At 45.1% G+C, this 25,617-nt stretch overlaps 1 protein-coding gene across 1 annotated transcript in view; it reads right to left on the reverse strand.

The window, feature by feature from the left end:
* The window catches only part of GOLM1 (golgi membrane protein 1), a 57,562-nt gene extending 51,743 nt beyond the window's left edge, over nucleotides 1–5,819 (reverse strand). The window contains exon 1 of the mRNA XM_052644894.1: nucleotides 5,783–5,819. The gene's annotated coding sequence lies outside the window, so the exon portion shown is untranslated. The remainder of the gene's footprint in view (nucleotides 1–5,782) is intronic.
* Between the last annotated feature and the right edge of the window lie 19,798 nt (nucleotides 5,820–25,617).

Consider the following 25,617-nt stretch of genomic DNA (forward strand, 5'->3'; position numbering starts at 1 on the left):
AACTCCCCTGTGGACGCCACAGCTACACGATAGCAAGTGTTCCCAAATTCCTCCTCTTGTTTGGGAGTCGGCAAGCTGCAGCTTCCGGGCAGAATCCTGCCAGCCACCTGTCTTTGTACACTGTCTAAAAGCTCAGGTTTCAAGCTTTTTAATTGAAAAAAAAAAAAACAAAAGAATAAAATTTCATGACAGGAGAAGTACATGGAATTAAAATTTCACTGACATAGATAAAGGTCTGTTGGGACACAGCCATGACCATTCATTTACATGTCGTCATGACTGTCAGGCTATGAGAACTGTGTAGCTGTGACACAACCCACTGGGCCTGCAGAACCTAAAATACTACCTGACTCTTTACAGAAAACGTTTGCCAACACCTGCTGTAGTTCAACAGTTCTCAAAGTATGGTCCCTGGACCAGCAGCATCAGCATCACATGATTATAAAGTTCTCCAGGTGATGCTGATACAGGTCAAGATTGAGAACTGTGCTCTCCAGAGCTCACTGGACAGGTCTCACAAGTGCCTCTTGTTCTGGTCACACTCAACTATTTTTAAGAAGCAGAAAGGCATGTTGGAGAGGGTGTGTTATTTATCTTTGGGGAAACATTTCTATACTGTTTAAACATTTCCATATTGTTTAAAGGTTGAGTTTGGAGTCCCCAAAGTTCCTTGGCTTTTGGCTACAGTCCACCAGGCCCTTCTGTCCACTGGATTCTCCAGGCAAGAATACTGGAGTGGGTTGCCATTTCCTCCTCCAGGGGAGATCTTCCCAACCCAGGGATAGAACTTGGATCTCCTACATTGCAGGCAGATGTTTTACTATCTGAGCCACCAGGGAAGCCCCTATCAGAATGAAGTGATCACTAATTCCAGAGCAACATGGCTTCTACAGGACCCTCCCTCACTGATACAGAAAACAGAGAGGAAAGATAAGGTATCATCTACCTGCTGCATAGATATAAACGATGGAGAGCATTTTTATGGGCTAGACCCTCCAGTTCTGGCAGCACTGGAATCAGAGAAATAGCTTAGAAAAAAAATTTTTTTCTAAAATCATTAGTATATTAAAATTTTGTCCAAGAATTCACCAAGGCAATTCTTTTAAAAACTAGTAATAGCAAATGAGCCATCTTGAAATTCCAGCCCAGCTGAGCCTCAAAAGACTGCATGCAGTCCAGTCAACCCACAGAACCAGAAGCAATAACTAAACTATGGTTTTAAGCTTGCAGCTGATCTGTTATGGAGCAACAGATGATCAAAACATAAACTGTTACATGAAAAAAGTTACAAAATAGTAATGTTCATATCCCATTTTTGTTGAAAATTTTTAAAAATACACTCAATAAATCAATCGTCATGAAGTTGCTCAGTCGTGTCTGACTCTTTGTGACCCCATGGACTGTAGCCCACCAGGCTCCTCCATCCATGGAATTTTCTAGGCAAGAGTACTGGAGTGGGTTGCCATTTTACATTCCTCTATAATAGAAAATGTACAGCAAGTGCTTATAAGGAAAGATATTTACAAGTTGGAGCAAGAGAGGAGGAGGTAGAGAGGAACAGAAAGAAGACTTCATTTTTTGCTTTATATCATCTTTTTTTCCCTCAAGGAGCCTATCTTTAATGCAAAAGCCAAACAGTAACAATAAAAAATTAAGATGCTAGGAAGATATACAATGGTAACATTAGCAAGTTTTGAAGTTATATTTCTAGCATTCCCAGATGAAATCACAGGATTTTACAGCTTCCTCTAAAACAAAACAATGATACCATATGTAGGCATTCTGAAGCAGAAAAACAAACTGAACTCATTCAAATACATTCCCAGCTCTCTTCTGTGCTGGCCCCCACCACTGGGGGCACTAAGAAAACCCAGGTTCCTGTCTTGAGCCTGGGCAGAAAACTGAGAGGAAACACAGAGCAGCCCATTTCTGAGCTGGCGACGCGGTGGTTCCTCATCTCCTCCCAGCCTCCTGGGCTCCCCTGTAAAGGCTTATCCCTGTCTTCCAAAGCCAGTGTGGAAATTAAATGAGAGCACTTACTTGTCACCAAGCAAATACTAACTGAAAAGAACTACTGTGGTATTAACCCTTTAAAGTCTCAGTTTACTCATTAAAAAAAAAAAAAAAAATGGGGAGTGTGATCCATTATACCTGCATTCACAGGGTTCTTCTGAGAATCAGATGAAAGAATTACCTGAGACTGAAGTGAGAGAAACAGCTGTCTACCAGCAGGGCTTATGCAGCCCATAAGGTATAAAAGACGCTCCCCCTGGGCTGGGGGAAAAATCCTAGAAGTTACATTTATTTTTGTCCAAAAAGTAGAAGAGCAACTATGTTTAGTAATGTAAATATTATACCAACAAGTTAAATATATTATGTGTACACTAATTACTTTACACTGTGTTACACTATACTAATTATATCACCATGAAATACTAACAGTGCTAGTAAAAGCAGGAACTGACTGCACCCTCACAAAGTCCCTTTGTCAAGGGTCACCTGTCACCAGCCCTCTGAGGTATCCTTTGACTGGGCAAGCACACAATGAGATAGATGCACAAATTAAAACGAAACTAAACCTCACAGAGGATATGAAGCTTTAAGGTCCCCATTAAAAGCACAGATACTAATAAACGCAAGCACAGGTGAACACAAGCCGGGGGTTAGGAATGCACTTCCCACGCTGAGTCAGCTTCATCTGAGCGACATCACAACAGCGATGATATACTCAGATCCAACAAGATCCAAACCAAAAAAAACCCTCAAAATTAAAGGAGTATTTGAAAGAGGGTTTTACCTCCACAATGAATCCAGCCCTAAGTGTATACTGGATCTTGAGCTACAACATTAGCCCATATACATTAATTTATAATTAACTAACAAACACACATACAGAGGAGTACTAAAAACTGGTCTTAATTGAGATACAACTGACATTATGCTGTACTGGTTTCAGATGTTAATTTTTTTTTTTTTTTTTTTTTTTTTTTTACTAACAAGAACGAGCAAAAAAGCTTGGAAACCACAGCAAACTATCTCATTATACAGTATTTCTACATATGTGTTCTTCCTGTCAGGCACTAGTTAATCATCAAAATCTTAGTGAGAGGAAGTTTTATTAACGCAGTCTTGAAAGAGAATAAGATCACAATGTAAAAATCTGAGAAGGCGTGCATTTTCTTTCCTGAAAGTGGGGGACATTTCTTTGTGAAGCAAAGAAAAGCTCTCTGGGAATTTTGGAAATAATCCTTAAACTTCAAGCCAAGACTCTCTTTCAATGTAATTTCATCAGTAACTTGAAAAAGTCTAGAAAGCAGCCACACTCTAAGACCATCCTGGGGGAGCAAGTGAAATGCCACTCACAATTTGTTAAGGTGAAAGCCCCCATGGTGCAGCAGGCAAAGAATCTACCTTTTAGGAGATCCCCTGGAGGAGAACACAACAACCCTCTGCAGTATTCTTGGAGTGGACAGAGGAGCCTGGTGGGCTACAAAGAGTCAGACCGAGCGACTAAGCACAAGGGCATATCAAGACCATTCCTTCTACTTTTGTGAAGTTTTAGAAAATAATGCTAACCAAGTTTTTCTTTTAAACAAAAAGAAAAATGATTTTTTTCTTATCCCAATTTCCCATTTCAAGTCATTAAAAAAGAAATCAATCTTTTCTAAGACAACTTATTTTTTTCCCTGTGGCTCAGATGGTAAAGAATCTGCCTGCAATGCAGGAGACCCGGGTTCGATTCCTGGGTCGGGAGGATCCCCTGGAGAAGGAAATGGCAATCCACTCCAGCACTCTTGCCTGGAAAATCCCATGGACGGAGGAGCCTGGTGGGCTACAGTCCATGGAGTCACAAAGAGTCGGACAGGACAGAGCTACTTCACTTTCACTTTCAAAGCCTCAGGCACAGCGCCTCTTCTCCAGTCCCTGCCTCCCCTCACAGCCCCTCCGGGACTGTTTAAAGCAGGGCCACACTACCTCATGTTCCCTTCCACTACACTGCCAGTGATGGGATCCTACTCGCTGCCCAGAATGGTGAGTTGAAAGCGACACCCCACCTTCCAACTCTTCCCACACATGCAGTTTCCTCAGGCTCTGCCTGGCTATCCTTTGTGCTTCGGATGCAGAAAGCTGGCCTGCAACGTTCACAGGATCAGCAGTTCCCTCCTGGCTGGAGGAAGGTGGCCACATAAATAGACTGAAGCTGGCCCTGGGTCAACCATTCTCATTGCTGTTTCAGCCCCACCCCTGAAAAAAACAATATACCTGCAAAATCTTTTCATTCCCCCATGAATAACTGGACCAGCAATTAGAAAACAAATGGCACCCTTATTTTCTAACAGCAATATTCCCAAATGCTGACCTCCACCCCTCACCCCCAGCATTCCTGCCTCTCATTCTTGGTCTTTCACTTTTGAGCAAAACCAATGGGGAGAAAAGGTGACCTCTTCACAGGAGAAGAAAATATGTCTTGAAGTGTTGTTTTCTTTAAACATTCTAAGAATTCAATGTCTTTTCACCACTGACTCCTTAGAAATTGAGTTCTGACCTAAAAATCCCAAGTCTTAGCAAGCTCTTGGTTTCTATTTACAAATAAACTTATTCTTCACAGTAGCCTGCCCTTAGCTTAATCTTCTCTAACATAGGGAGGAGGAGCTATGGATGGATGCTCTAGGAGACCCACAAGTACCCACAAGGGATTCAACTTCTCAGGCCCCAAGCTACAAAAAAAATCCAGAAATACTAAAACGGCCTAAATTTGAGTCAATCTCGTGGCCATGAGCCAAACAGAGTCACTCTAAACCTGTTAAATATGTAATCAGGCTACTGGACTATTTTACTCTGCCCCTAGGAATGTCCCTCAATATTTGCATTATTTAGGGCAATTGGACTTTGGAGACCACAAACCAGGAAACTCAAAGCCGTGAAAGTCACACAAGTTTGGTTTTGCAGATTTGGGAATGGCATATCTCAAGCATCACCACGACTTGCCGAATGCAATGATTCTAAAATTCCGCTAAAACGAACGCTCATCGAAACAGGTATTTTGCCTATTTTGTTTTACCGAAAGACAATCATTAAAAATATTAAGTAAGATGTGACATATAAAGAGGATGTAAACCCAGGAGACTATTTTTACAGGAGAACAGAAGTTTTGTGGATCCTCCACGCCGCCAAAGGTGGGAAATACAGGTACAGAAGGAACCCGGAGCATCCCTGAGACGGGATTCGGAAGAGCTCGGGCAGCTCGCGGACCGAAGACCCGGTGTCAAGCTCACCTGCCAGGACGCGACTGCTGCCAACGTGGGCACCGCGGCGGCGGCTCGGGGCGGAGGGGGAAAGAGACCAGCGGCGCGGCCAGCCAGCCCTCCCCGCGTGCCAATCAAGCCCGCACCGCTGCCACTAGCGCCACTTCAGGGATGCTCGCTTTTGACTCTGGGTGCCGACGCGCGTGACACAGCTAAGAACAAAAAGAAAGGCCCTGCATCGCCCCAGACCGGCCTCCTCAGGGGAGCCCAGCAACGGAGCGGAGCCTGGGAGGCGGAACCCGGCGGGTCGGGGCGGCCCCGGGAAGGAGGCTCCAGCGCGGGGAGGTGCGGGGCCGGCCTCGTGCCCACTCCGGGAAAAGGCTGCGGCCCGGGCGCCAGCCGGGGGAGGGCGGCTGTTTCCGGGGCCCGGCGCGGGGTCCTTGGGCGCGGGCCCGGGGCCGTGGAGGGACAAGGAGAGAGAAGGGGGCCGGGGCGACCGGGGGGAGAGCCGCCAGGCACGCGCGCCGCCTGCTCACCTCCTGCCGCGGCTCCGGCGGTCGCTCGGCGCTGCGGCGGCCCGGCTCCCTGCTCGCCCGGGCAGCTCTCCCGCCGCCGCCGGCCTCGTGCTCCCGTCCGCCCGGGGCAGCGTCCAGCGCCGCCGCGTTCGCGGCCTCCGCAGCGGCGAGTCCCCGCCTCTGGCCAGCGCCCGCGGCGCGCGGAGGAGGCGGCCTCGGGAGCGCGAGGAGGCGAGGCCGGGACCGCGCCCGGACTCTCGGCCCCGCAGTGCGCGCGCCCTGGCCCGCGGCCGCGGAGCGGCGGGAGCTGGAAAAGCCTGGTCGCGCCCCCTCTCAACCTCCTCCCCAGCTCCTCGCCGGAGGCTCCCGGCGCGCCTTCGGGACTGGGCTCCGACAGACCAGCAGAGCGGTCTCGATGCTTTTAAAGGAGGTGAGAAGCGGCGGCGGAGAGAAGGGCCCCGGGAGACCGCCCTCCCCCCCCGCCCCCCGCAACGTCCCCCACCTCGGTCCCGGAGGAATTTTCCGGAACCCAGAGCCGACCACACCCATCGTCACACTCCTGGTCTTGCTCACGTAGTCCCGGCCGAAACTGCCCAGGATAGAGGGGCCAAGGAAAAACAGGTATTTAGGGGATATTTACTCACAAATTTGTCCTTTTTCTTCCACCAGCCCTTCCCAGGTGGGCTTGATCTCCCTACAGCTATTATCTCTCAGCGCTCATTTTTTGGGACACTCCAAATGTGGGCAGCAGAGAAAACCCGAAGGCTCCTGGGCGCTGCCCAAACGAGATCCTTTAGGACTTTCTCAGTATGGAGCCTGGAAATCTGAATTTTAAACAGCACCCAGGTGACCTTCTGGCACACGGAAGTTTGAGAAGCACTGTTGAGCCACACCTACCTGAGAAGATGCCACAAAACTAGTGACGTGTAGAATAACCATATGAGAAATGGAATATTTCCTGCCATATCAGGAAATAAGACTGTCATTGCCATCAGCGGTTGCAGCCTGACATCGTGAGCCTGTATTCTAAGGGAACACAGGAAGAATACCAGCAGATTTCGCTTGCTCCCTACAGTGAGCCCAGGGGAACTTGGGATGTGAAAACACAGATCCCATAGCTGAGATTGTATATAGAAGAAATTATTTCAGTGAGCTGAGACTCTTGCATTGTCTCATTCACAGAAAAGCACAAACTTTCTTAACTTGGGATATCTGCTTTCTTTAATTAACAATAATCTGATGTTCCAACTAGCTGCCCTTTGTTGCAGAACTTCTATAGAACCTGGCTCTTCCTCTCACCTTCTCACAGCAGTTGTCTCAGAGTCACTGTCTCCTGGACTTGAACTCCCCGAATTCCCACCAAATAAAACATAACTCTCAACTTTTAGGTTGTGAATATATTTTAAGTTGGCCTGTACTAGGAAATTATAAAGCAATGATTCTTAACCCTGGTAGCATGAGCCAGACGTTCAAATTATCTGGGAGATTGTAAAGTATTTAGATATCAGGGTCCCACCTCTAGAGTTCTGAGTCTGAACGTTAGTATTTTTGTTTTAAAGATTGAACACCTGGCCAGAATTGAGAACAATTTTCCTAGAATCATCTCTTTTTGAACCTACCTAGCTCTAGTATCTGAGAAAAGAACCCCCTGGCTCATCCCTCCCAAACCCCAACTCCAGAAGACAAATGGGGACACACACAAACTCCTGAAGGAACTCTCACAGTCAAAACTGGTTTCAACCAGAACAGACGCCTTCAACAATTTAAGGTTTCCTACTACCACCTGAGAGTGGATCTCCTTGGCAGTTAGGAGAGGTTTTATGAGTCAAAACCTGAGTCATGAGCTGACAATAATAGCCCCTTTAGAGTGATATTCTAGTATATTCCAAAATGATGTTTCCATTGCCCATTGTTAGACTGCCACCTGGTCAAACTAAGTGTTCAAAACCTGTGTGTATGTGTTGACCATCAGCTCTGGCTTGTCCTTGGTCTTGACTTGCAACTCTTGCCTCTGATCCCCTACCAACCTTCAGTGACCATAGTCAGGGTTTTAGAACAGGCGCAGTATCTTCCCTTATTGCTCATTTTGGCTCTCCTAGTAACACTTCGCCTTCTTAGACTGTGAACCATAACTTCCATCTCATTTGCCTCTAAGTATGTTCCCATTAGTGTCTGTGATTTATCAACGGCTAATTAGTCAGTGACTAAGCCAGTGATTCTTAAACACTTTATAGAAGAGGTCCATATGTCTAGGTACTAGGGAAGCTGGCTAAATTAACTACATCTTTACTGAGAGGGAATCATCCTTTCCAAGTTTCATGGGGATCTTTATGGCAAAATTTGGAATTAGAGTAGTTCTTAAAGTTCTTTTAAAATGCAGTATTTATATATGCAGTGTTGCATATGTGAATTTGGATTTACATTGCTTATAAAGTGCTCTATTTCTTCAAGGCTTCTCATCCAGAATGTTTAACCTAATCAGTTGCTCGCCCTAAAAATTCAAGTGGATAGATTGATTTGATTAAATAAGGGCTTCCCTGGTAGCTCAGATGGTAAAGAATCTGCCTGCAATACAGGAGACTGGGGTTTGAGCTCCAAGTCAGGAAGATCCCCTGGAGAAGGGAATGGCAACCCACTCCAATATTCTTGCCTGTAGAATCCCATGGACAGACCTTGAGGTCACAAAGAGTCAGACACGAGTAAGCAACTAACACTTTCACTTTCAATGATTAAATGATGTGCAAGGGGCTGTTGTGGCTGGTTGTAGTGCACCCCTGTGTGTTGTCTGTTTAGTTTTCTTTCCTTCGCTAGCTAACAGCACACTGTGTTCATACAGGAACCTACCTCCTACTCTCCAAGGGATACAGCCTTAGCTGGGCTGTCAAAGGGATGTCCTCTCTAGCTCAAGGAATAGACCATTGTATCAGTTTTCTATTTGCTACCCTAGCAAATTATCACAAACCTAGAGGGCTTCCCTGGTGGCTCAGAGGTAAAGAATCTGCCTGCTAATGCAGGAGATGCAAGTTTGACACCTGGCTCAGGAAGATCTCCTGGAAAAGGAAATGACAACCCACTCCAGTATTCTTGTCTGGGAAATCCCTGGGACAAAGGAGGCTGACAGGCTACAGTCCATGGGGTTGAAAAGAGTTAGACACTATTTCGGAACAACTAAGTTGTTAACAACAACAATAGAGTTAAGATGACAAAGTTCTGTTGGTTAAAAATCTCACTGAGCTAAAACCAAGATGTTGGAGGGGCTGTGTTCCTTTCTAGAGACTCTTAGAAAAATCAATTGCATTGCTTTTTCCGGCTTTTAGAGATTGCTTGCATTCCCAGTGCGTAAACCCCTTCTTTCATTTTACAAGCAAGCAATCTTCAAAATCGGTAACATCTTTCTAATCCTGCTTCCATAGCACATCTCTCAGATCCAGCTGGGAAGCTTTCTTTGCTTCTAAGAACGCTTGTGATTGCATGGGTCCCACCCAAATAATCCAAGATAATGTCTGTGGCTCAGACTCTTAATTTAATCACATCTGCAAATTCTCTTCTGCCATTTAAGGTAACATTTACAGGTTTCAGGGATTAAGACGTGAACATCTTGAGAGGCCTTTATTCTGTCTGCTACAGACCCCTATCCTCAGCTGATTCATTGCACTCTATTCCTGGGATAAAGCAATGACCCAAAGACAAAAAAGGATCCGTGTGCACGTATGCCAGTGATGGTACCCATCATTTTTGGCATGCAGATCTGTGGGGCTGGTTCCTATGCTCCTCAAAAGCTGACTTTTCAGTTTATCCTGCAATTCTGAGGCTTTCCCCGTACCTAGAACTTGCTAGAAAGAAATGTAATACATAACAGAACAACAGTGTAGAATCATTTTCAGAGTTCTTGGTCACAAACAATAGAAAGAGCCTTTGTAAATCTTAAGGGAAAGGAGTTGATTGGACAAAGGTCAGGGTCTCAGGGCGTCAACAGTGAGAATCAGTGAAATCATAAAAATTGATTTTCAATCAGTTTGGAAACCCTGAATGCTGCAGAGGGCTACGCAGCAGAAATCACTGAAAAAGTGACACAGCAGATAGCGTGAGTTTGGTATGTATGCCACACTGCAGCATCTGTAGGAAATACGCCCTCCAACTTACCCCACTTGTTTGCAACATTGCTCAAGACACAAAGTGTCCAGAGGGGGCTTCCAGTTAGAGGGATCTAGTTCTATGTCCATTTACCAGGCTAACCGGGACAACTCTGGTTTCTGTAGCTGGACGTGGCCACTAATTCCACAAAAGGAAATTGAGGTAATGCCTAAAAAAGAGGATTCTGGCAAACAAATAATCAGCAAATGTCCCCCACAAATATCCTAAGAGAAATTCAAAGAGCTGTGGAGCAAGCAGAATTCATGTCGGTCTAGGAAAATCAGGAAAGACTAAACAGAAAATTGGTGTAGGACAGGCTGTCCAACAGAAATAGATTTCAAACCACATATATAATTTAAACTTTTCTAGTAGCTGCATCTTTGGGGTCGCAGAGACTGAACTGAACTGAATGGGACATTTTACACCCAATAAAACATTTAACAGAAAATAAATACACCACTTCAGTTTTTTAATTTTTATATATTTATTTTTGACTGCTCTGGGTCTTCGTTGCTGCCTGCCATTTTCTCATTGTGGTGGCTTCTCTTGTTGTAGAGGGACAGCTCTAGTGCATGGGTTCTGTGTCCGTGGCATGCAGGATCTTCCCAGAGCAAGGATCATCCCATGTCCCCTGCATTGCCAGGTGGATTCTTAACCACCGGACCATCAGGGAAGTCCACTTTTTTTTTTAATTTCAGTATAAAAGTAAACATGAAGAAGTCAGTTTCTCCTCGGCACCAGCCACATTTCAAATGCTCAATAGCTACATGTGGCTAGTGGCTACAACATTAGACATGGAAGGTGTAGAAGGATGATGTATCCACTTGGATCTTATCTAGAGAGAGAAAAAGTACACAGTAATTTAAACAGGGTAAATTTAAACATAAAGATTCTTTAACATAGCATCACAAGGGTCTGGCAGGTAAAAAGCAAAGAAAACTATAAATAATGTAGGAATGGGGCTTCCCTGGTGGTCAGTGGTTAAGAGACCACCTTGCAGTGCAGAGGACACCGGTTCAGTCCCTGGTCCGGGATGATTCCACATGCAACAGAGCAACTAGGCCCACGCACCGCAACTTCTGAAGCTTGCTCGCCTAGAACCTTGCTCTGTGCAACGAGAAGCCACTCCAACGAGAAGTCCACACCTGACATCAAAGAATAGCCCCGGTAACCACAACTAGAGAAAGCCCATGTGCAGCAACAAAGACTCACCACAGCAAAGAAATAAAAATCTAATGTTTGGGAACGCATGTACACCCATGGTGGAGTCATGTTAATGTATGGCAAAACCAATACAGTATTGTAAAGTAAAATAAAGTAAAAATAAAAAATAAATAAACTCAACATTCAGAAAATAAAAAAAAAAATCTAACTAAATAAATAAACCTTTTTAAAAAAGAATATAGGAATGGAAGGTATTCTGAGCAGCTGTTATCATCTGCTCTCAGATCTGCTGTCTCTCCACCAACCACACGAATAAGACAGAGACCTCTGTGGAGAGGGCTGTGGCTCCCTAAGTGGCAGAGAAATTGCTGTGTTGTCAGTAGAACTTGCTGAAAATCTGCCCTCCAGAACTTTCTAGAAATCACCTTCTAAGCTGCCCAGGAAAGCTGTTCATGGGTTGGTTTCTCACTGGAGGTGCTCTCTTACAAAACTGCTCCGGGTGCCCAGGGAAGCTGCAGTTGCTTGGTACTTGTGCTGCAGAGGCTGGGTGCTGCAGGAGACTGGCACAGGCCTGGAAGGGTGGAGAAACACCATTGTCCAGAATGACGACAAGACTCAGAAGAGAAAAGAGTGAAGCAGAACAACAGGGGATTAGTTCAGGTAGGGGAGTCATTGCAGATGGGAGGGCAGGATAGAAATGTAAGATAGAAAGGTAGACCCAGGGGTTCTACCTTAGATGCAACAAGCCATTCTATACAATATTGTAATTTTTCCCAGCTACCAGTCTGGTCACATCACCCCTCCCTTTAATAACTGCCCATGGCTTTTCCTGGCTTATATAAATCTTAGCGTTCTAGGCTGTGTGTCCAAATTTCCTCAGATCAAGCCAGGCTGCTATCCTGCACTCCCCATAGACTTTGCAATTCTGCCTAGAAGGTCCCCCTTCCTTTTCTTACAACTCAGCCCGAAAGTCCCAGTCAGAACCAACTCTCATAGTACCCACCACATTCTGCCCACCCCACAGTTGTCCTATCCATAAAGTTCCCAATGGAAGGGACTCTCCTTTGTTAGCGTGGTCTCCTCCCCAGCACTTACACAGTAGGTGCTAGATAAGTACTCCAGGCTGACCACAAGCTCCTATGGGTAGCACAGTGCCCAGGACATTGGAAGCACTCTCCAAATACTAAATACATGAAATCAGCAGAATAGAATAAAATAGGAAGTCCTTGTTGTAAGCTTCTTGCTGTGTTTGCGTTTTAGCATCCATTTTTTCCTTCTTCAGGTACCTATTTCTCACAGACTTTTCAATCCTAAATGCCTGTAGTAAACTGAAAATCCAAAGATGTATTTCAGTGTCCTAACTCCAATAATCTGTGAATATTGCTTGATATGGCAAAAGATGTGATTAAATAAAGATCTTGAAAGGAGGGGCTTATTCTGAATTTTCCATTTGGGCCTGAAATGCCCAACTGGCATTTCAGGACAAGTGTCCTTATAAGGCAGTGGCACCCCACTCCAGTACTCTTTCCTGGAAAATCCCATGGACAGAGGAGCCTGGTAGGCTGCAGTCCATGGGGTCACTGAGGGTCAGACACGACTGAGCGACTTCACTTTCACTTTTCACTTTCACTTTTCACTTTCACGCATTGGAGAAGGAAATGGCTACCCGCTCCGGTGTTCTTACCTGGAGAATCCCAGGGACGGGGGAGCCTGGTGGGCTGCCGTCTATGGGGCCGCACAGAGTTGGACATGACTGAAGCGACTTAGTAACAGTAGTAGTCGTCCTTATAAGGGAAAAGCCGAGGGTGTTTGGACAGAAGAGAGAAAGAAGCTGGAGAAGGACAGAAACTGGAACGATGTGGCCACAAGCTGAGGAGTGCCTGGAGCCACCAGAAGCTGGAAGAGATAAGCAATGGGTTCTCCCCTAGAGTCTTTGGAGAGAGCATGACCTTACCTTCACGACCATATCAGAATAAAACTCCTGTTGTTTGAAGCCAACCAGTTTTGGTACTTTGTTATGGCAGCCCCCAGGAATTAATACAATGTCCATTTCCACGGGTTATAGTGACTGCTTCATTGATGGGCACAAGATCCAATCAATTCAGTGAGACTGCGTTATAGGACATTTGCTGGAGCTACTGGAAAACGAAGGCTTTTTTCCACAAAGGCAACCCATACTAGGAAAAGATAAGCCTAGGGCTGCTGGCAGAGTTGGACACTACTGAAGCGCCTTAGCATGCATGCAGGCATTGGAGAAGCAAATGGCACCCCACTCCAGTATTCTTGCCTCGAGAATCCCACGGAGAGAGGAACCTGGTGGGCTGCCATCTATGAGGTCACACAGAGTCAGACACGACTGAAGCGACTTAGCAGCAGCAGAGATGCTTGGGGCCCCCACGTGGAGACACCTGCCTAATATGTTGAAAAAGACAGGGGCAGAGTCTAGCGTTGATGATATAATTTGATCTTCTGGACCCAGCCATAGCTTATGCCAGTCCTATCCCTGGACTTTTCAGTTACATCAGCCAATTAATTCCCCATTTGACTTAGCCAGTATGAGCTGGATTCCTGTCACAGGCAGCCCAAAGCATTCTGATTCACAGAGTCTTTTTGTTACCTGGGTAAGGTTGTCAGAGATATATGAACTGTAGATAAACAATAGATAGGTTTTTAGTATAAGTGTGTCCTATATACTGAATGGGTATGATACCATGCACATATATATTTGTTATTTAACTGAAACTTAATTTAACTTGGCATCCTGTGTTTTTGGTTTGGGGGTGGTTTATCTTTTATAAAAGTCTGGCAATCCTATGTTGGCAGAAGGGCTTTTATTGATCATCTGAAACCTCTGAAAGGCCAGCTTACTATCATACAAAGGAAGGTAGGGATAATCTTTATTCTAAGTGTGTTGTGCTTAGTCACTCAATTCTGTCCATCTCTATGTGACCCCCAGAGAAGGCAATGGCACCCCACTCCGGTACTCTTGCCTGGAAAATCCCATGGATGGAGGAGCCAGTAGGCTGCAGTCCATGGGGTTGCAAAGAGTTGGACACAACTGAGCGACTTCACTTTCACTTTTCACTTTCATGCATTGGAGAAGGAAATGGCAACCCACTCCAGTGTTCTTGCCTGGAGAATCCCAGGAACAGGGGAGACTGGTGGGCTGCCTTCTATGGGGTCGCACAGAGTCGGACACAACTGAAGCGACTTAGCAGCAGCAGCAGCAGCTATGTGACCCCATGGACTGTAGCCCGCCAAGCTACTCTGCCCATGGGGATTCTCTAGGCAAGATTACTGGAGTGGGTTGCTATGTCCTCCTCCAGGGGATCTTCCCAACGCAGGGATCAAACCCAGGTCTCCCGCATTGCAGGCAGATTCTTTGCTGTTTGAGCCACCAGGGAAGCAGATGTCTCTTTTTGAGTAATTGTCTTCAGCCTCCTGTATTGACTGGAGCTGTAAAAGACTGTGATTATAGCCTCATATTATCAATAACCTGAATATGATTTGAAGTAGAGAAGGAAACACCAGTTTTTAATAGCCTGGGCAATTCTGAGCAAAGTCGTGGAGAAATTCCTGAATGGGCTGAGAGCCCTATGACATACTCTAAAGCTGGCCGCTTTTGTGGTTTCCTCTGCTTGGTGTGATGTACCTGTGAGGGCGTGGCCCAAATGCAAAGGATTATGGGAGACCCAGCTAGAGGGGCAGAGGAGGGGACCAGGCAATGCCCACTGAGCAGAGGAGAAGAAAAGTGCCCAAGCTAAGGGTATACTGACATCTGGAGGCCAGCCTGAAGGCATGAAGTCTGGCATATATAAAACAGCACCCTAGCCCAGGATATATGGGAATGGTGCTGTGTGTTTTTGGCACCAAGACTCAGTGTTCAAGAAAAGGAGGGTCTTCTGCTTCACTAATGCTAGCATGTCTTTGGTTCTCAAAAGCGTTTTCAAAAGACTTCTGAGGTAGATCAGTTCTCTAACCTTGAGATGTATGTCTAGAGTGAGAGACTGACAGTTTGTTTTAACTTTGCAGCAATGGTAAGAATATTCAAAAACTTACAAACTTGAGAAGTTGCCTGGCTCAATAACTCATCCACTACTGCTTATTTTTCAATGATGTTTGAGAAAAGAGGATATTTCTTGAAAATACAGTTTGAAATGTCAATTATATTTCAGTGATTTCTGCTTTAAAAAAAATTTAATTTACTTATTTGGCTGTGCCAGGTCTTAGTTGTGGCACATGGGATCTTTAATCTTTGTTGAGGCATACGGGATCTAGCTCCCCAACCAGGCATCAAACCCAGGCCCCATGCATTGGGAGCATGGAATCTTAGCCACTGAACCACCAGGAAAGTCACTCTGCCTTTTGTTTTGTGTGAATTCTTTTTTGCATACAAGTATGTGCTTGAGCAGGGTTTTCCAGGTGGCACTAGTGGTAAAAAACCAGCCTGCCAACACAGGACATATAAGGGATGTGGGTTTGATCCCTGGGTCAGAAAGATCCTCTGGAAGAGGGCACGGCAACCCATTCCAGTATGCTTGCCTGCAGAATCCCCATGGACAGAGAAGCCTGGAGGGCTCCAGTCCATGGGGTCACAAAGAGACAACTGAAGCAACTTAGCACAGCACACACATGTGCTTAAGCACTAGGGAAGACAATACATGCATCCAGTCCTGTGTCTTCAGTTCAGTTCAGTTCAGTCACTCAGTCATGTCCGACTCTTTGCGACCCCATGAATCGCAGCACGCCAGGCCTCCCTGTCTATGACCAACTCCCGGAGTTTACCCAAACTCATGTCCATCGAGTTGGTGATGCCATCCAGCCATCTCATCCTCTGTTGTCCCCTTCTCCTCCTGACCCCAATCCCTCCCAGCATCAGGGTCTTTTCCAATGAGTCAGCTCTTCGCATCAGGTGGCCAGAAAGTATTGGAGTTTCAGCTTTAGCATCAGTCCTTCCAATGAACACCCAGGACTGATCTCCTTTAGAATGGACTGGTTGGATCTCCGTGCAGTCCAAGGGACTCTCAAGAGTCTTCTCCAACACCACAGTTCAAAAGCATCAATTATTCGGCGCTCAGCTTTCTTCACAGTCCAACTCTCACATCCATACGTGACCACTGGAAAAACCATAGCCTTGACTAGACGGACCGTAGTTGGCAAAGTAAAGTCTCTGCTTTTGAATATGCTATCTAGGTTGGTCATAACTTTCCTTCCAAGGAGTAAGCATCTTTTAATTTTATGGCTGCAGTCACCATCTGCAGTGATTTTGGAGCCCCCCAAAATAAAGTCAGCCACTGTTTCCACTGTTTCCCCATTTATTTCCCATGAAGTGATGGGACCAGATGCCATGATCTTCGTTTTCTGAATGTTGAGCTTTAAGCTAACTTTTTCACTCTCCTCTTTCACTTTCATCAAGAGGCTTTTTAGTTCCTCTTCATTTTTTGCCATAAGGGTGGTGTCATCTGCATATCTGAGGTTATTGATATTTCTCCCGGCAATCTGGATACCAGCTTGTGCTTCTTCCAGCCCAGTATTTCTCATGATGTACTCTGTATATAAGTTAAATAAGCAGAGTGACAATATACAGCCTTGACGTACTCCTTTTCCTATTTGGAACCAGTCTGTTGTTCTATGTCCAGTTCTAACTGTTGCTTCCTGACCTGCATATAGGTTTCTCAAGAGGCAGGTCAGGTGGTCTGGTGGAATACCAGACCACCTGCTGTCTTAGTTTTGTTTATATCCCCAGTGACTTACCGCCTTACCAAATCTGTCCAGGTTCTCCACACCCAGCAAGATCTCACAACTTGTGTTAAGAACCACTTTATTTCCGCTAGGGTGACATAGTGAGGTCACACCCTTGTGGGTATGGGAGAGGTCCTGGGCAGTGCATCCACCCCAAGGGTGAGACTTCAAATTGCAGTTTGGGGGCTCTTGCTTATAATCTCAGGCCGCAAACTGACATCATCATCACTTTGTGTGCAAAAAGGCAGCTCTGGTTTTTTTTTTTTTAACATTTTTGCAACAGTATTTATTTTATCTTGCAATTCATAGGATTTCATTAAACCCCAGACAGCTGGCCAGGTCTCCAGGGGCTCAAGAATTCCAAGACCCACTCACTCCTTCTCTTATCTAAAGTGCTGCCTGATGAGCTGTGCTCACGGGCAAGCATGGAATCCAGGCAGTGTCCAGGCAGATCACAAGTAAGATCAGAGGACTGCTCTGCTGCTTCTGAAGCCTGAACAGGACTTCTTCCGTTTTAATTTCCCTCACAGTGGGTCAGTCTCCTTGGTCTGGAGCAGTGGTTCTCAGCTGAGGGTAGTATCCTGCATGGAGGGAGCATCTGGAAATGTAAGGAGACTTTTTTTGTGCTAAGATATATTTTACATACAACATTGTGTCAGTTTAATAGGTGCAACATGTTAATATGATTCACTTGTGAATTGTAATATGATTTCTATTGTAGCAATTCTTAGCACTTCTATAATGTTTTGTAATTATCGTTTCTTTTTAGTAGTTGAAATAATGAAGTTCAGTCTCTTAGCAAGTTTGGTGATTGTAATCAGTTTTATTTATAACTCTGTTTTTTTAACAATGACTTGGAGGGGTTGGGGAGCCTTCTGCTATTGACCTTTAGTTGAGGATCCTACCCAGCAAAAAATGATCTGCCTGCAATGCAGGAGATACCAGAGATGTGAGTCCGATCCCTGGGTTGGGAAGATCCTCTGAAGGAGGGCATGGCAAGCCACTCTGGTATTCTTTCCGGGGAAATCCCATAGATAGAGGAGCCTGGCAGGCTATAGTCCATAGGGTTGCGAAGAGTCGGACACGGTTAAAGCAACTGAGCATGCATGCACAGTGCCAATAGTGCACCCACCCTGGTCAACTGAGAAACACTGGTCTCTGATGATCCAGTGGGCAATACAAGGCTAGTCACCCTATGAAAGGAATTCCTGGAAAAAACCTTTTTTCCCTGTAAGGTTCCACTCTATGGAATGTGAAGTTTAAGCCCATAAAGAGAGCTTTGCTTTATCATTTTAGGATTAGGTTCAGCTGCTAGTGACAAGAAACTCAAATAACAGTGGCTTAAACCCACAAAGCTTTATTCTCTCACAGGAAGTCTCCAAGTAGATGGTCTTGGCTGAATTGACATGCCTGCAGAGTCTGAAGGTACTTGGGCTCCACTGATCCTAAGTGTGGCCTTCACCCCTGGACAGCTGTTTAAGCTTAAGCTGTCACTTCCTCATTCCAACCGGATGAAGGAGAAAAGGAGAAAGAAAGCTTGTTCTTTTCCTTTGAGGATACCTCTCAAAAATTGCGTGTAACATTTCTGATCACATTCCTTGGCCAGAACTTTGTCTCATGTCCATTGCTAGTAGCAAGGTAGCTGGGAAATAGAGGCTTCTATTCTGGTTAGCCATGACCCCAGATGTAGGTACCATTCCTAAAAAAGACAAGGAAGAAGGGTTTAGCAGTAGCAATCAATTCTTCCATTCCTCCTAAGTTGGATTACCTTTATGGATGTATCCATAAAGTGAAGCCCTAGTATGTTATTAAAGCTGGATTTCAGTGGTCCAGCCTTGATTAAGTAGGGAAGGAAAAAAGTACTGACTTGCTTTGGCCCTAAAATTCCTTGATACTCTTCCCATTGAGACTGTAGGCTGTTGTCTCCTTCCCATAAAACTGGGTGGGGGTTTATGACTGCTCCAGCAAATAGCGTACAGCACAAATGAGGTCATACAAGGTGACATAGCTGCCCCTGGATCTCTCCAGGATGTTCGCAGTTACGCTCCAGCCACCATGCTGTGGGGTGCCCAGGCCACGAGGAGAGGCCACGTGTGGGTGTGTGGCTGTCAACCCCAGCTGTGGTCTCTGCCGACAGCTCTCAGCAATTGCCGTGCACATGAGGGAGGAAGCTCCGATTGATTCCCCCTCAACTCCAGAGTCAACCGCTGCTGTGATCTGAACACGCTCCCAACTATATGCCTAACCCCGAGGTGATGTTAGAAGGAGATGAGGCTGTTAGGAGCGATGGCCTATGTACAGAGAGACTCCAGAAAGCTCCCTTCTCCTTCCACCGTTGGAGGACATGGTGAGAGGTCCGTGGTCTGCAGCCTGGAAGCAGGATCTCACCAGAACCTGACCATGTATGCCCCTGATCCTCTGACCTCCAGCACCCCGAGAAATAAATTCCTGTTGTCTGTAAGCTGCCCAGTCTGCGGTGTTGTGTTACAGAGGCCCGATGGACTAAGACAGCCTTTGGCTTTTCCATCTGACTGTGACTGCAGGAGGGACCCTGCACGTCAGTCAGTCAGTTCGGTTGCTCAGTCATGTCCAACTCTGAGACCCCATGGACTGTAGCACACCAGGCTTCCCTGTCCATCACTAACTCCAGAGTTTATTCAAACTCATGTCCATTGAGTCAGTGATGCCATCCAACCATCTCATCCTCTGTCATCCCTTTCTCCTCCAGCCTTTAATTTTCCCCAGCATCAGGGTATCTTCAAATGAGTCAGTTCTTTGCATCAAGTGGCCAAAGTATTGGAGTTTCAGCTTTAGCATCAGCCCTTCCAATGAATATTCAGGACTGATTTCCTTTAGGATGGACTGGTTGGATCTTGCAGTCCAAGGGATTCTCAAGATCCTGCACGAGAAGTGCCCAACTGCATCCAGTCAGCACAGGGGCTTTAGGAAGGATCACGGAATGTATGTTGTCTCAAGCCCCTGCATTTGAGGTGGTTGGTTATGCAGCAATAGATAATCAGCACAGCCCATAGAACTCTGACACTTTAGTATTGACTGGTTTTCCAGCACCTTCCTGAGGTTGGCAAGTGGAAATCAATCAGGACACAGTAAGTCAGGGCCTGGCGGGGCATGGTGGGGATAGAGATGGAGATTGCAGGAAGAGAGGGTGTCACTTACAAAGCAGTGCAGCTGCTCTTCATCACCAAGGGCATCTTCTTCCACTGTCAGTTTTGGGGGTACTAGTTCAGTACACAATACCTCCAGAGAAACCACATGATGTGAATCAAAAAGTGAGGAAACTGGGAGCCAAAGAAAAGGAGGAAAATGCATTGTGTGCCAAGGGGCTATGACTGGAAGTAGAGAAAGATAGGAATCCAAAAAGCTAAATTATATGGTCTGTTGTGTATATTTACACCACATATATTTTATCCATTCATCTATTGATAGCCATTTAGGTTCCTCTCATATTTTGGCTATTGTGAAAAAGGCTGCAGTGAACATAAGGGTACATATATATTTTTGAACTAGTATTTTTGTTTTGTTTGGAAAAATACTCAGAATTGCTGAATCATACTGCTTTTCATACTGACCACTAATTTACATTCCCAGCAACAGTGCACGAATGTTCCCTTTTCTCTACATCCTTACCAACATTTGTTACTTGTGGTCTTTTTGAAAATAACCATTCTGTGAAGTGGGCTTCCCAGGAGGGTCAGTGGTAAAGAATCCACCTGCCAATGCAGGAGATGCAGAGATGTGGGTTCAATCTCTGGGTCGGAAAGATCCCCAGGAGGAGGAAATGACAACCCACTCCAGTATTCTTGCCTGAACAGTCCCGTGGACAGAGGAGCCTGGTGGGCTACAGTCCATGGGGTTGCAAAGAGTTGGACATGAATGAGCAACTGAGCTTGAATGCATGCATTCTGGGAAGTATGAGGTAATATCTCATTGTGGTTTTGATCTGGATTTCCCTAATCATGAATAATGTTGAACATCTTTTCATGTGCCTTTTGACCATCTGGGAAAATGTCTATTCAAATTCTCTATTTTTTAATCACGTTGTTTGTTTTTTCTGAAGTTGAGTTATATGAAGTCCTGTATCTTTTGGATATTAACACCTTATCAGATGTATCATTTGCAAGTATCTCCTCCCATTCAGTAGCAGCCTTTCCATTTTGTTAATAGTTTCCTTTGTGCTTCTCTGGTGGCTCAGAGGTTAAAGCGTCTGCCTGCAATGCAGGAGACCTGGGTTCGATCCCTGGGTCAGGAAGATCCCCTGGAGAAGGAAATGGCAACCCACTCCAATATTTTTGCCTGGAGAATCCCATGGACGGAGGAGCCTGGTGGGCTAAGTCCACGGGGTCGCAGAGTCGGACACGACTGAGCAACTTCACTTTCACTTTGATATGCAAAAGTTTTTTAGTTTGATGTAGTCCCATTTTATTTTTGATTTGTTTTTCTTACTTGAGACATATCCCCCAAAAATGTTGCTCAGACTAATGTCAAAGAGCATACTACCTATGTTTTATTCTAATTTTATGGTTTCGGGTCTTATATTCAAGTCTTTAATCCAGCTTAAGTTTATTTCTGTACATCATGTGAGAAAGTATTCCAGTTTGATTCTTCTGCATGTAGTTGTCCAGTTTTCCCAGCACCGTTTATTGAAAAGAGTGTTTTTCCCCATTGTTTAATCTTGCCTCCTTTACTGTAGAGTAATTGACCATGTAAGTGTGGGTTCATTTTGGGGTTCTTTATTGATCTATGTGTCTGTTTTTGTGCCAATGCCTTGCTTTTTTGATTACTATAGTTTTGTAGTATAGCTTGAAATCAGATAGAATACCTCCAGCTTTTTCTTCTTCCTGAAGAATTTTTTTGCTTATTCAGGCTCAGGACCACAAAATTTTCAGTAGATACACTTAAAAATTATTGATGACCCCGAAGAATTTTCCATCATATGAGTTCTGCTATCAATATTATAGAAATTTTAAAAAATTATTATTTAAAAACAATAAATTCATTACATGTTAATATAAATAATAATATACAACTCACTCTGTGTGCAGTGTCACCTGGCATTCTTCACATGACTTTGTGGAAAATGAGCTTCAGAGGACCAGCTTGAATGTTGATACCTCTGCCGACTGTTCTATCTGTGGCTTACCAACTGTCCTTTGTCTCTGCCTGAGGAGTCTCCTGTTTTCTGGGAGCATCTGTAACACCATGGCATGCTGACTTATACCCTTCCAAGAAGAGAAAAACAGCTCCTCATAGTTACTGACATAACCTCTACCTGAGACTCAGCGTGGTGTTTTGGTCACTGTCATATTTGACTCTTTTGTGACACCGTCAACTGTAGCCTGCCAGGCTCTTCTGTTTGTGGGATTTCCCAGGCAAGAATACTGGAGTGAATTGCCATTTCCCTCTCCAGGGGATCTTCCTGACCCAATGATTGAAGCCATGTCTCCCGCATTGGCAGGACCAAGCAATCAGGGAAGCCCCGAGACTCAGCATACTTTCCATTTTACTGTGGCAATAGACTTCACTATATTCACAGTGCCCATGACTTTGTAACCAAGAGAAAATACAGATACTTTGACAACATATCATAATTGTATCAAATGTCTCTAAATAAATTTATGCATGACAACCCTTTGAAATCAAAGTACTTGATCTTGTTGATGCATTAAACAAGCACATATATTACTATATCATTTGTTATATATATTACTACACATTTGTTTTATAATGTATTAACAACTATTTTTTAATATGATTGCTTGTTTTTTTCATTTTACTTTCATGCATTTAACATTTTTATTCTGAGAATGGGTCCATAGGCTCCTAATTTAGCCACTGTGTTTATTGCCTGAGACTCTGTATAGCATAGGAAAACCAGAAATAAAAAACATTTCAATTATGTGTTTTCAATTTGAATTTCCCGAGCCCCAGCACTGAGATGAAATGGAAGGATGCATGCTTGTTGAAAGAGATTTGGAAGAAATGCCTTGAAAGAAGTAAAGCCTTTTAACCTAAACCTAGAAGGGAGCCTCAGTGTTTGGGGGAGGGGTTTGGACACAGGGGTTGAGATTGATGAAGTCTGGATGGGGGTACAGGATCTGAAAGGTGGATTGTACCTCCAGAGGCCATCAGCTTTTTCTCGACATTCAGGAGGCCTCCTGGGGGCTTCTTCAGGCCTGCAGCCCGCATGCTCTCCATCTGAGTGATCCTCAGAACTGCCTCACCTCAGGCTACCTTCTCAGAGACTGGCTAGGGCCCCCTTCCTCCACAGCCAGAAGCCACCCCCCCCCCCCCGCCCCCACCAAATTGTGTTCAGTTCCCAACAACCCACTTCTCCCTCTTTTGGCAGCCCAGGATGCAAGCCTGTGAGTTGTAGGGTGGAGCTAAGCCCTTAGAGGGATGGTGCACTGTGGAACAGAAGGTCTCTTGACCTCTATTTTGGGTCATCCCTATTTGAGTGAGGTGAAACAGAACCATCTTAAGATTTCCCTCTGGGTTAGAGAAAAACCATCTTTCACAAGAGAGGAAAGAGGTGTGGAGGTGAGTAGTACTTTTCCCAAGAGTTACTATCTCCCTGTTTTTCAAGTCTATGAGCTGGGAAATGCAGAGTTGCCGTTTTAGCCAGCCTGGCGTGTCTGTGACCCAGATCCGTGGTGGTGTGCAAGCACGTGATCCCCCTGCTTTGTTGGTGCTAATTTCAGCAGTGTGCTCCTATTGCTATGATAATGAGCTAGGGAAGCTTCGCAAGCTGGCCGAGAAGAGCAACCTTCATAAGCGAAAGGATAAATCGGGGCTGTGCTATGCTCAGTCACTCAATGCATCTTACTCTGTGAATCCATGGACTGTAGCTCTCCAGGCTCCTCTGTTCATGGGGTTTCCTAGGCAAGAATATTGGAGTGGGTTGCCATTTCCTCCTCCAGGGGATCTTCCCTCCCCAGGGATTGAACTCAAGTCTCTTGCGTCTCCTGCATTGGCACTGTGCCACCTGGGTAGCAAATCAGGGCTACAGTTTGACATTTGGAAAGGAGTAGAGTCAAGAGTGACTTCTCTTTCACTTTTCACTTTCATGGATCGGAGAAGGAAATGGCAACCCACTCCAGTGTCCTTGCCTGGAGAATTCCAGGGACGGGGGAGCCTAGTGGGCTGCCGTCTCTGGGGTCAAACAGAGTCGGACACGACTGAAGTGACTTAGCAGCAGCAGCAGCAGAGTCAAGAGACATGAAAGTTTGAAATAATGATGGGAGAAATACAGCAATGGGGCCAGCTTAACCCAGGGAAGGAGAAGGCACATTTTAGAAGGCTCGGAAGTAACTTGTCCTAGACCCAGCTGTCTCCCTGAAAAAGCCAAACTGTTCCAGACATCTAACTTTGCACCGTTTGTACTGTATCTCCTTGTGTGTTTACTCGGTCCTCTCTCTAACGTGTATGTATTTAGTTTTTGCTTTGTTTTTGTTTCTTTGTTTGCACCATGTAGCAAGCAGAATCCTAGTTCCCTGAACAGTGATGGAACTAGTGCCTCATGCAGTGGAAGACACGGAGTCCCAACCATTGGACCATCAAGGAAGTTTCATATATGTGTGAAAGCGAAAGTGTTAGTCTCTCAGTCATGTCCAATTCTTTGCCACCCGTGCACTGTAACCCACCAGGCACCTCTGTCCATGGAATTCTCCAGGCAAGAATATTGGAGTGGGTTGCCATTCCTTTCTCCAGGGAATCTTCCCAACCAAGTGATTGAACCCAGGTCTCCTGCATTGCAGGCAGATTGTTTAATGTCTGAGTCATGTGTTTTTAAGCAAACTCACCAGAGATGAAAAATACATATATCAAGACAGTAAGATGTGAAAATTGAGTTTTTTAAAAAGATCTTTTTCTTTTCCACCACCAGAATAGATTATCATTCACATATGGACGGAGCAGCTAGAAAGGTGCACATATGGCAAAGAAGGAAGTGGAGGAGACAGTGAAGGGCGGCTGGGGCGGGGGGGGGGGAGGGTTGGCGGCGGTTGCTGAAGATGGGCTTGCGAATTGCCTGAGATTCCAGGACTAGTGATAAAGGAAAAAAATCACTGAGAACACTGACAACACCAAATGCTAACAAGGATGTGAAGCAATAGGAACTCTCAGTCATTGCTGGAGGGAATGCAAAATGCAACAACCACTTGGAAGACAGTTTGGTGGTTTCTTACAAAACAGTATATCCTTCCCATAGGATCCAGCCATCATGCTCCTTGGTATTTACTAAGAGAATTTTAAAACTTATGACCACACAAAACTTGCACATGAATATTTACTGAAACTTTGTTCGTAATTGCTAAAACTTGGCAGCAACCAAGATGTCCTTCCATTGTGAAATAGTGAGTGGACAAGGAATTTCCTGGTGATTCAGTGGTTAGGGAAGACACGGAGTCCCAACCATTGGACCATCAAGGAAGTTTCATATATGTGTGAAAGCGAAAGTGTTAGTCTCTCAGTCATGTCCAATTCTTTGCCACCCGTGCACTGTAACCCACCAGGCACCTCTGTCCATGGAATTCTCCAGGCAAGAATATTGGAGTGGGTTGCCATTCCTTTCTGTGTTTACACTGCAGAGGGCACAGGTTCTATCCCTGGTGGGGGAACCAACATCCCACATGCTGTGTGGTGCAGCCAAACAAAAAGAAAGAAAATAGTAAGTAGATAAATAAACAATGGTACATCCAGACAGTGTAATATTATTCAGCACTAAAAAGTAATGAGCTATCACGCCATGGAAAGATATGAAGAAAGCTTAAATGCCTATTACTAAATGAAATAAGCCA

Source organism: Budorcas taxicolor, chromosome 8, assembly GCF_023091745.1.
Source record: "Budorcas taxicolor isolate Tak-1 chromosome 8, Takin1.1, whole genome shotgun sequence".
NCBI lineage: Eukaryota > Metazoa > Chordata > Mammalia > Artiodactyla > Bovidae > Budorcas > Budorcas taxicolor.